The following is a 12,079-nucleotide window of genomic DNA, read 5'->3' as shown; positions in this document are numbered from 1 at the left end:
ATTTTATTACATGGGCAGTCCTGTTGGGCTCAGCTTGTTGAAAAATGGCAGATTGGTTGCTCCAAACAATTTTTTCCCCTTCATTGGTTTGAAGTTATTTTCATGACAACCTGACTCTGGGTCTGAAAAGCACTGGTTTCCTTTTATTTTTATGTTATAAATTATTCTTAAATGAACATCTTTGTAGATAAATGTTTTCCCCTTTATTTCAGGTTATTTCTCTAAAGTAGATTTTGAAAAAAAAAATAAATCACAGCCTTCAAGGCTATGGGAATTCTTAAAGCATTTGGCACATATTATAAGTTATAAAAATCTTTACTTGTTACTTGAAAACTTGTACTTCAATTTTTAACTTTGGACTTCATACTTGAATTTTCACACCTGTTTTACCACTGGCATTTCTTTTTTTGGGGGGGATATTTATTTATTTATTCATTTAGTCTTTTTAGGCCCGAACCCGCAGCACATGGAGGTTCCCAGGTTAAGGGTGGAGTCAGAGCTGTAGCTGCAGATCTACACCACAGCCACAGCAACATGGGATCCGAGCTGCATCTGTGACCTATACCACAGCTCATGGCAATGCTGGATCCTTAATCCACTGAGCAACGCCAGGGATTGAACTCACGTCCTCATGGATGCTAGTCAGATTCATTTCTGCTGAGCCATGACATGAACTATATCACTGGCATTTCTTTCTTTTTCTTTTTTTCTGTAATTTATTTGTCTTTTTCCTTTTCATTTGCTGAGTTCTTAGTGCTTTTTATTGGTTTGTAGTTACACTTTATATGTTTAACATGACAACAATTTCTTAAAAAATATTTAATATAGTTTATTAAACTTAAAATTTTTGAGGTTCAGAAATTTCTTGGTATTTTTGATATTCAGGATTTTGTTATTAATAAAATATGGTACTCAATTTTTTATTTCCTTTATTGCTTGTGTATTAGAAATTCCATCCTTACTGAGATAAATGGCTATCTGTATATTTTTTGTAATTCAAGTTTTGATTTATTTTTATAATGTTAACACAGATCCTTTCAGCCTTATTGTGATTCATAAACTGAATAGGGAGAGTTCTTTAACCCCTTTGTGCAACTCTTCTATAAAATGGGTGTAATAATCATACCTACCTTGGAAGTGTGTTATGAGTTTTAATTAATTGATGTAAAGTGCTTAGAGTAGAACTTGAAAAGTAATAGGTACTCAACAATGATATTCATTATTATTCACAGCTATTTGTCTAAATTCTAAAATCTAGAAATCTTTGAATATTGAAGAAATTTTCACAACTCATCAGCACAACTTGACCTGAACCAACTCCTGGATTCTTTTATCACATTGAGTGTGAACATCATATACTTCCCTGCAGACATGTTGCTGTGTTTTATTTCAAGGTGCTGATCTAGACCCCTGTTGGGCATTATACAAAATACCTTATATACTCTTTATTTTCTTTCTAAAAGGATAAATGAATAAAAATTTTCAGAATGCACTCAATCTCCAATTCCATGATTTAGGGCTATATTATTTATTGATTAGATGCTAAACACCACCATCCTAGGTATTATTATTCTGTTAACTTACTTAATCATAATGATCCAGTCATATATCCATTCATCCAACAGATAGTTTCCAGAGTGTTTGTGTGTATCATTAATAAAACAAATTAATTTCTCCCTCCTTCTTTAAGATAGCATCTCATTTTTTTGAGACTTTATTACCAATTCTTGTTATAATTAATCATTTTTTTAGGAGTGGTAAGAAATAACACTGTATTAAAATTACTCTAGAATTGCACACATATCTTGATTTCAGAAACATTGCAATAAATTAAGAAAAAAATAACTCTGGATGCATTTTACAGGATAAGGTGAGGTTCAGAGAGATTAAATTATTAAGATATAATAAATGGCCAAATGGGCAAACTGGAGTTAGAGCCTTTATGAAGGCCAACTTCTTTTCACTGCTCCATTTTTATGTCTGTTGGTAAGAACCCCAGCAGAACAGATCTTCCTTTTTCCCCCCCACCCTCTCTTCCATCTCCCCTTCTGACCTAGTCATCAAAATCAACACCCATGACTGAATGCTTTTTTTTACTGTGCAAGGCACAGCTCAGGGGGCCCTGTATAGATCTCTTACAACTATTACCCTATCTTTATATTACACTTTCAACTTTCCTTTCTTTTCTCCTAAAATCCAAGTAAGACAGATGTCATTAACTTCCTTTCCCCAATGAGAAAGATAATGTGGCTAGGTTAAAGGAGTTGCTTAAGTCATAAAAGACATAAGGAGAGTTCCGTCCAGAAGCAAGGTTGTAGTACTCTGAGCCCTTTCCAAATCAGCTCTCTGGGTACTTCAGGAATGAAAGCAGACTTGGAACATCAGGAATGACTATAGGCATATGTCTTTCCTTAGCAAATGTGTTTGTCAGTGTTTTCTCCCGATCCCAGGCCTGGGAAATCCATATGCCTTGGGGAGAGAGAAAGAAAGAGAGGAAGGAAGGAAGGAAGGAAGGAAGGAAGGAAGGAAGGAAGGAAGGAAGGAAGGAAGGAAGGAAGGAAGGAAGGAAGAAAGGAAGGAGGGAAAGAAAACACTCCGACGTAATATGAGGAGAACTAACATGCTTAGGTGAATCACCTTCTTTACTTTTCAGGTACTTTTATTTTTTCCAAAGCTTGATGCTGTTATTCATAGTTTCCCTTTCACAAACTGTGCCCATTTCAAGAGAAATTTCCCTCATCCTTTCCTCCACCTTTAAACAAAAGTGGTTCCTCAGGGTCCACATCTGTGACATGTTAGCAATGATTTGCTGCAGACACCACAGACGGGGCACTTGGAAAATGTCCTGAAAAATAAGCTTGTGTAATGACAGAAGAATACATTGAAGCCAGAGTCAAAACAACATTTAGATCACAGGTGTGCAATAAATTAATTTGCTGACATAGCTTATGAATACGAGGATTCCCATTATAGGTTTACATTTTCATTTCATAAATGAGAAGTTAATACCAAGAGCTAGGTTAGGAGTATACCTTCAAAGAATGATGTCTGTAGTGAGTAGCTTCAAACCTCTCCACGAGTCCATTCAAAGAATTCTTGTTAGCAGAGTTGCCAAACATCAGCCAGTTATCGAAATGGTAAGGTAAAAAGGATCGGGGTGGGGGTGGGTATCTATATATATACTAAAGCTTTCTCTTTAAAGAAGCTTGGTTATTGACCTGTGCCCAGGGAATATTACTTTATATGATAAAAACATATGGGTCCTTTGAGATATAATGTGAAAAATGATCTATTTTCCTTGTTACTATCCACAGTTGGGATGGAAGGCTTCCTTTGGGCAGATGCTATATTTTTCCCAGATCTGCCAGTAGACTAATAGTACAGAGAAGATAGTTGCCGTGGTAGTCTCTGTCTTTATATAAGTTGTTTATGGTTTCTTTTTCTTTTTTATTTCAGTTTACAGTGATCTGTCTCCAAGTATAAAATCAGTGCACCTTGCTTTCTTTTTTTTTTTTTTCTTTTTAGGGCCACACCCACAGCATATGAAAGTTCCCAGGCTAGTGGTCAGATCGGAGCTATAGCTGCTGGCCTACACCACAGCCACAGCAATATGGGATTGGAGCTAAGTCTTCAACCTACACCATAGCTCACGGGAACACCAGATCCTTAACCCACTGAGCAAGGCCAGGGATTGAACTTACATCCTCGGGGAGCCTAGTCAGGTTTGTTAACCGCTGAGTCATGAAGGGAACTCCCCACTTTGCTTTCTGTCTGAAATCCTTTAAGGATACATTAGAAACTAAACTTTATTTGATAGCATGGGATTCCATTTTTTTTGTCAATAACAAGGATAATGGAAATAAATTCTGTGATGGATTTAGTAACTGATGGCAAAGGTCACACAGGTATATTGTCCACCTCACAATAGAAAATCATCTTCCTTTTTTAGAGGAAAAATAATTTAAGAAATTGCTATCATGCTGTCATAAGGGCAGGCTTTATGTATTTAGGCCGATAGAATAAAATCTTAAATTTGACTTGTTACTGGTTTAGTTGACTCGACATTTTTTGTAAGCCCTTCAAGTATCTGTTTCCTCATCTTCAAGAAAGGTTAGTAAGATAGTCATTTCATTGGGGCAGTTTTAAAGATCAAATGGACTAGTGCATGTAAGCACTTAGCATAGTATTTGAAATATAATAGAGGCTTGATAATATTAGTTTTGCTTACTATGTACTAACAAACCTATATCCAGGAAAACTTGTTTTTGAAAAGTCACTAGCTATTAATGAGTCTACTAATTAGGATAAACCAGAGTGTAAAAATTTTGTGTATCATGAAATACACAAGGGAAAATATAAAAATGTATTTCCTCCAAGAACATTCATTGCTCTTGTGAAGAGACTTATGTATCAATATGAAAACAGTGCAGCTAAGCATCCATAATTGAGGCAGAATGAATATTTCCACTCCGAATCTCCAATTTCTATGTTTAATATATTCAGCATTTACAGGAAATTAGAATGTAAACAGGTTTGTAAGGTATGATTTCAGGTGTAAATTTTTTCTAAGACTTATGATACTGTTTTCAATGCAGTGATTGGATGTTTTATTTTGCTTATCTCTAGCCATCCATTTGGATGAAAATATTTTAAAATATTTGAACAGCATGTTCTAAAAAATTACAAATAAAGAAAATAGAATGTTTAAAAGTGGGAAATGTCAGTGACACAGGCAATGATCTTGGCAGGTTAATTCACACTGAGGAAGGTGTTCTTGCAGGAATATAGTCAATTCACTTTGCTAAGTTCAAGGGCCACAGAAAAGTTCACAGCACAGGAATTATAGTTCTCAAAGAAGGCCAAAAATCATATAATTGAAGATTTTTCCATAGGACCAAATAAATGGACACATACAAATACATTTCATTTTTCTTAGAGATAGACGTTTTGCCTCAACCCTTTAGAGCAGCACTTAAAAAAAAAGTAGAGGGAGTTCCCGTCGTGGCGCAGTGGTTAACAAATCTTACTAGGAACCATGAGGTTGTGGGTTCGGGCCCTGGCCTTGCTCAGTGGGTTAAGGATCCAGAGTTGCCCTGAGCTGTTGTGTATGTTGCAGACGCGGCTCGGATCCCCCATTGCTGTGGCTCTGGCGTAGGCTGGTGGCTACAGCTCTGATTCGACCCCTAGCCTGGGAACCTCCATATGCTGTGGGAGCAGCCCAAGATATGGCAAAAAGACAAAAAAAAAAAAAAAGTAGAGGGATAATTTTTTCTGATCTTTTTGGTTATTTGTCAAAGTTCTGCAGATCTGCTAACTCTTTATAACCCTTTTCTTACCTTCAGACTTGTGAATTAGTCCAGAGGATACTGAAGAAGAGCAGGACAAGCAGAGGCAGTGAAGACAGATGGGGCATCAGAGAAGCAATCTAGGAAGGAAGGTTTACAACTGGACCTTGTGAAGCACCCCGAGCAGTAGCATTAGCAGTTCTAATGACCTTCATTCAAGCACTTACATTGTTTTTCTATTCTCAAAGACAGTCATTGCTTATGTTATCAAATCCTTACCTCTCTTAGTCTTTTTCATCTAGTTTATGTCTTTGTTGCCCTGAATTTTAAAAATATTCATTATTTTGATATTTAAAAATGCTTGTCTCTAAAAGTTGTTCATGCATTTTATGTCCTTCTGTACTTTGATTTGAAGGAAAGAATAAGGAATTATCCTTAAAAGTTTTTTTTTTTTTAATCTTTAAAAACCAGTAAAGATGTTAACAGGGATGCTAAATATATATTCCTTTTTTTGTGTGTGTCTTTTTAGGGCAGCAACTGCAGCATATGGAGGTTCTCAGGATAGGGGTTGAATCAGAGCTGTAGCTGCCGGCCTATGCCACAACCACAGCAATGCCAGATTCAAGCCGTGTCTGTGACCTACACCACAGCTCATCGAAACACCTGATCCTGAACCAATTGATCGAGGCCAGGGATCGAATCTACACCCTCATGGATAGTAGTCAGATTTGTTTCCACTGAGCCACAACAGGAACTCCTAAATATATATTTCTAATATGAATATTAATAATACCCTAAATATTTTTATTTGAAAATAAATTCAAGCTAACACTTTCAGATTTACTATTTACGAACTATACGCATCATGGCCTTTTTGCTATTTTATTTTTTTAAAAACAATCTCTGATCCTGCTTTTTCACAACTTAACTTTTCCTAAGAAAAGTCCCAGTGGATTTCACAATTTCATAATGCATAACATAACCTGTTTAATACAGCAACTAGCCTTCAGGTTGTTACTCTATTGGATCCTTGTCCTGGTATTTACAAAGACTAGGGAGTTTGCGTTCTTCCCGTATTTGCAGTAAATCCTGCTCATCTCTCCTTCTAAAGGGTGATGGTGGATGAAGCTGCCAGCAGAGTCCCGTGTCCCTACGCGGGCCCTCAGGACAGCCTGCCTCATCAGCACGGCTCTTGGTGGTCTCCTCTGCAACCTTAGTTTCTTCAGGGGTGAGAGTGGTTGGTAATCCTGGGGACCGGAGACCTCAAGAGATTCCCTGAAGAGTTAACTGAGCACAAATTGTCACTTGTTAGACTGTTCTCTCAATAGCAAGTATTTTTCACCTTAAGCCACTCTAGATTGATGTAGGTCTGGATCTCGGATCTGGGTGTGTGTGTTTCCCTTAATTGAGGGGAATCTTCAGAAGTACTGATGCCCTTAGCCTATTCCTCTAATAAAAGTCTCTTGGTATTATAAGCGGTATTAAGCAAAAAGAATTGACATCACGATTTCTACGGCTCTTAATTAACCTCTTGAATTTACTTATTTATTTTTTTCAGTCAGGATAAGTCGTCTTTAGACTGTCCAAGAGTATAGGAAAAGAGGAAGAAACTAAGGCAGAGGGTGAATTTCTGCTACTGGCTTCTCTCTTGGGAGCTGCGGTCTTTTCAACGTCAGTTTCCTGGGTCATGAAGGACCCCTGGTTTGCCCATGCTTTGTTTCAAATTCTTTCGCCCATAAGCAGTAGACGCCTTTCTTCATCCTTTTAGCTGTTCCTCACTAGGCTACCACCGGCCAGACATCTTAAACTTTCTCACTGAGGCTGGGGCTCGGGAGTCTCCCGGGTTGTTGTCGTTACCCTGGCTGCAACACAGGTGTCCCTCAGAGAGCTGGGGCACCGGAGCTGATGAGAAATCAAAAAACTTTCGCTCGCCCTAGGCATCTGCGGTCAGTCTAAACCAGAGATAGGAGTCTTTGCAGCAACATACGCACGTTTTGTCCTGGGCTCTGCCCCCATCCCGCTGCACACACCCTGGGAGCCACCTTTCGGCAGAACATCCCTCCCCCCGCACCCGTTACTATCCTCAAGTCCGGCAATCGTGGCGGGAGGGCTCCCAGTGCGCCTCCGGCTTGCGCTGCCTCCGCCCGCGCTGCGTGGCCGCGTGCGCACCGGGCGCTCGAGTCTCCGAGCATGGCAGATTTCCACCGGATGACATCATGGGAGCGAGTGAGTGCCGGCTCTACCCGGGGCGGGGGTTGGGGGGGGTGGGGGCGAAGGGGAGGGGAAAGGAGGGGAGAGGCTGCAAAGCAGAGCCAGAGCTGCTGCCTGGGGCCGGCTGTCTGTCCGCCAGCCGGGGAGGAGCGCTCCGGCCGCCGCTGACAAAGGATGGGAGGATGCCTGCACCCCGGGATTCGGGCTGCGCGAAGCCCGGCGGTCGCCTGAGCGGCTTCGTTTCCCTCCGGTGAGTGACAGCGAAGATCAACCAGGCAGCGCAGCTGCTAGCCCTCAGCCCGCCGTCCAGGGCTCCTGGGTCCCCAACCAAGCGGGGCTTGGCGCAGCGCCAGCCCGGGAGCTCCGGCAGGGCAGCCGTGCGGGTGATGGAAGGGTCCGCGCAGGGGGCCGGCATTAGTTGGGTTGCTGCGACCCAGCCCCCGGAGGCTGCCAGGGCGGTTACCCCTGTCTGCCCGCCAGCGGTTTCTGGTGGGGTCCCGGGTGCGCGGCCGCTGCTGACACAGGTTTCTACTAGCCGACCGCGCCCCTCAGCGCGGGATCATTAGCAGTCCCTTTCTAGGATCAGCGTGGGCGGGAAGGGCTTGGACAGCGATTCCCAGGGAGGCGCTCAGCCTTTGTCTCGGGCTCTCGGTGACTGTCGTGGGGATGGGGTCCGGCGCCGCCCGCCTGAGAGACATGTCATCGCGCTCCTGCCACGCGCGGGATTGAGACGCCGGAAGGGTCTTGAGCCCCCGGGTGAGTGTCACAGTTGTCCAGGTGCAGAGCGAGCTTCTTAAGCTCCAGGAAGGGAAGTGCCCAGTCGAGGCAGAAAGACGCCCAAGTTCTGTCCCCAAGTGGTTAAATAGCTAACTTAGCGAGACTCGCTCTAGCTCTTTTTCCTGGTTTACAAAACGCTTTTCTTGTTTGTGGCAGGTGGATGAACTTAGGGGAGCGTCCTGTACAGAGCTAGGGAGATCCATGTCTTCCTGGCAATCCCTTTTGTTACTCTGTAGTTCCGGCGGAGGTTTCCTTGCTAAGTGTTTTTGAGATGGGAATCTGCTCTATTATGGAGCTTCCTGGGCTGGGAACCGGCCAAGGTCCCTTAGTTCAGAGTTGAGTTGCGTGTAAGAGGTGGAAACCACAGTGTCCATACCCACGCCTCCCCGCTGCCGGCGGGTTTCACGCACGGTTTGCCCTTGAATTCCTTCTTTTTGGGAAGAGTCCAGTTTTCACATCACAGAGAAGGATCTATACCTTTTGGAAGGTTTGATTTTAAGGTCAGCTTATTTCCGAAAGAAACACTTTGTGGAGAAGGTGGAAAAAAGTGAAAGTTTACTACTTTGGGGTTCAGTTACTTTGTTTTTATTTTGGTTTCATCTACTGACCTTGCCATCTAAAATGTTTAAAAATATAAGAGCTATTTGATATTCATGAATTTAGTGTATAACAGATGATCTCTGAATACTATTGAGATTCTTCATATAAAAATTTGGTATTCTAGCATTTAATATAATACTAGAGTATAAGAAAGTAATTACAGCTCTAATTAGGAGGGTCAGATTGTTTTCTTTTTATTACAGTGATTTGCTGGTTTTCCTTCACAATATTTCTTTTTATTTGAAGACAGGTGTTCCAAAGTCAGATTTTCTAAACCAGAAGTATCACAGTAAATGTTCTAGCTCAGTGATTGCTCTTCTGATAAACCTGAGATCTTTTCAGAACAGGCATGATAGAAAATTATTAGAATAAGAAATGAGGTGGAAGTGAAAAAGGATAAGATAATAGAGGGAACTTTTACTAAATGGAAATGGTGGGACCAGGATCAGTGTCAGAGGATGTCACATCAGTTCTGCCCATTGTAGCTTTTGCCTGCTTGTCTCTCCTGGGAAGGCCATAATTAAATGTTTGATTATGTTATGTTGAGAGACCAGTGACATAGTGGAAGAGAGCCTGTCTTTATGCAGGATTTCCGGGCTTGGCAACAATATTTTCTCTATGATTCAGAAATAATTTTTCCTTCATTGGTTATTTCTGGACTTCTTACCGCAAAGGGCTCCACTCATTTCTTCAAAAGTTTTATTTCTTTCTAACTTGATTGTCCTCATCTCTTTAAAGTACATCTTAAGGAGCTTACATGAAGGAAGCCTGTTGCTCACATTGGCTGTTTTCCTTAAATACTGTAACACCAAGCTCTCTTTGAAACCAGCCCAGTGAACATACAGGATGCATGCAGGATCCAGGTATATGGGATGTAATAATATGCATTTGCATGAAATATGTATCATCTGGATCTGACAGTCAGCCAGCAGTGATCAGCAGGAGGTATATGGTATTTGATTCATAGTTTTTGGCAAATGATATTTTCTTTGACACTAAGATGTTTTACCCTCTCTATATGGTAAGTGAAAATGTGCACTAAGGATAACAGGTTATATTTCATGACTGAAATATTTTATCTCAAAAATATATATCCATGAAGGTCAAAAATGCTCTGATACTTCACCGCTCATACCTACACCTACACTAGAACACGTGAGGAAAGTCCTCACAAAGTATAAGCATCTTTTAAATATATATAATTTGATATATTTGGTAGGCAGTACAATGTTATTTTAAAAAACATATGAAGTCTCCCATAATTTTTTTTTATTTTTTATTTTTATTTTTATTTTTGTATTTCATGGATGTTTTGGCTACTGTGTTCACAAAGACCCTGAATTGGAAAAGATGAGAGGAACAGACAGAAGCACTGTAAGACAATAACACAGCTCTAGTAGGCAATAGTGATGCTTCAAGGTCATGGAAAAGAGCACTCTGTCAGAACACTGGAAGACTACAAAGGGAAGATTATGTGTGAGGAAGTAGTTTCTATTATTTGGTGGACTCGACTTTCATTGTTTCAGCTGTCTGATTTGAATAGATAATGTAGGATTCCTATAACACAGTAAAACTCTCTTCACCTTCCTTGAGGCAAAATTATGTTGTGAGCCCAATCAGAAATTTGCTTTATGGTCTTATCCATGGTGTCATTCAAATTCTAGCTCAAGGATGTTTAATGGATCACAGAACATTGTGGTTTTAACATTTGTGTAGGCCTTGGATATCGAAATTGGTCAGGAAAAGCTTTTTGGCTGAAAAGGGTTTGGCATTTCAGCTTTTTCTGGAATTATAATTTAAGCATGAAAACAAAAAATTATGGAATTGTTGAAAATATTCAGGAGTATGATGATATCATATTTATAGGGTTAAGGTAATTTTCTCTATGGAGTTTCAAAATAAAATTTTTAAAAATTGAGCCAAAAAAAAATTTTGTGGAAGCCAAAATTAGTCCTTTGTTATATATTGGACACATTTTGAAACTTAATGGACCCATTTGATTCATTTAATTCATTTTCTACATCCTTGTGTCAGAATATTGATTACTAGGTAGAAAATACGTGTTCTAGATTTGACTTTGTCATGTAATTGAGGACCAATCTCCAAACCACTTGAAAGACAGTTTCATTCTACATAAAATAAAAGTGATAGGACCTGCCCTGTCTTACTGTATGCACACGTGGAATGGCGTATAGTAAATGAGCTAATGTGCAAAAATGATTTTAAAAAATCGAAGAACTATCAAACAAATATTATTTACTAGTTAACTTTTAAACTTTAGGGATTTTGGTTAAAGAAATATATTGATATAAAGGTGAATCACATATAGTATGTCATTTCTATTTTAAACATCTGATATTTTTAATAGGTGGCATACTTGGAAATTTATTATAATTTTCAAAAAATTGTTAAGGAGGATGTTGTACATCTTTTTTATTGCAACGTTCCTGGCAACAAATTCTCTAATTTTTTACGTATCTGAAAATTTGTTTTTTAAAACATTTTATTGGAATATATTTAATTTACAATATTGTCTTAGTTTCAGGTGTGCAGCAAAATCATTCAGTTATAATATACATATATCCATTCTTTTTTCCATGTAGGTTATTACAGAATACCAAATAGCTTTCCCTATGCTGTACAATAGGTTTTTGTTAATTATGTATTTTATATATAGCAGTGAGTTTGTGTGTTAATCCCACCCTCCTAATATATCCCTCCCCACCATGGTTTCCCCTTTGGTAACCATTTCAAAATTTGTGAGTTTGTTTCTGTCTTATACATAAGTTTGTTTGTATCTTTTTTTTTTTAATTACACATATAAGCAATATTATGTGATACATGTCTTTCTGTCTGGCTTACTTCACTTAGTATGATAATCTTTAGGTCCATCCATGTGGCTACTGAAAATATTTGTATATAGACTTGGTTTTTATACCAGTTATTAAGCTGGGTATAAATATTTGTATATAGCCTTGATTTTTATACTAGTTATTAAGCTGGGTATAAACTTTTATTTGGCAGGTTTTTTTTTTCGACACTTCATCTTATTTTGCTTTTGAATCTGGCTTCCATCAAACCTGTCAATCTTCTCATTGTTCCTTTAAAGATAATGTGTCTTTGTCTCTTGTTGATTTTGAAACTTTCATTTGTCTTTTTTTTAAAATTGTCACTTTTACAGTGATGTTCCTGGGTATGACTTTTCT

This window comes from Phacochoerus africanus, chromosome 10 (genome assembly GCF_016906955.1).
Source record: "Phacochoerus africanus isolate WHEZ1 chromosome 10, ROS_Pafr_v1, whole genome shotgun sequence".
Classification (NCBI taxonomy): domain Eukaryota; kingdom Metazoa; phylum Chordata; class Mammalia; order Artiodactyla; family Suidae; genus Phacochoerus; species Phacochoerus africanus.
This window is presented reverse-complemented; position numbering follows the sequence as displayed.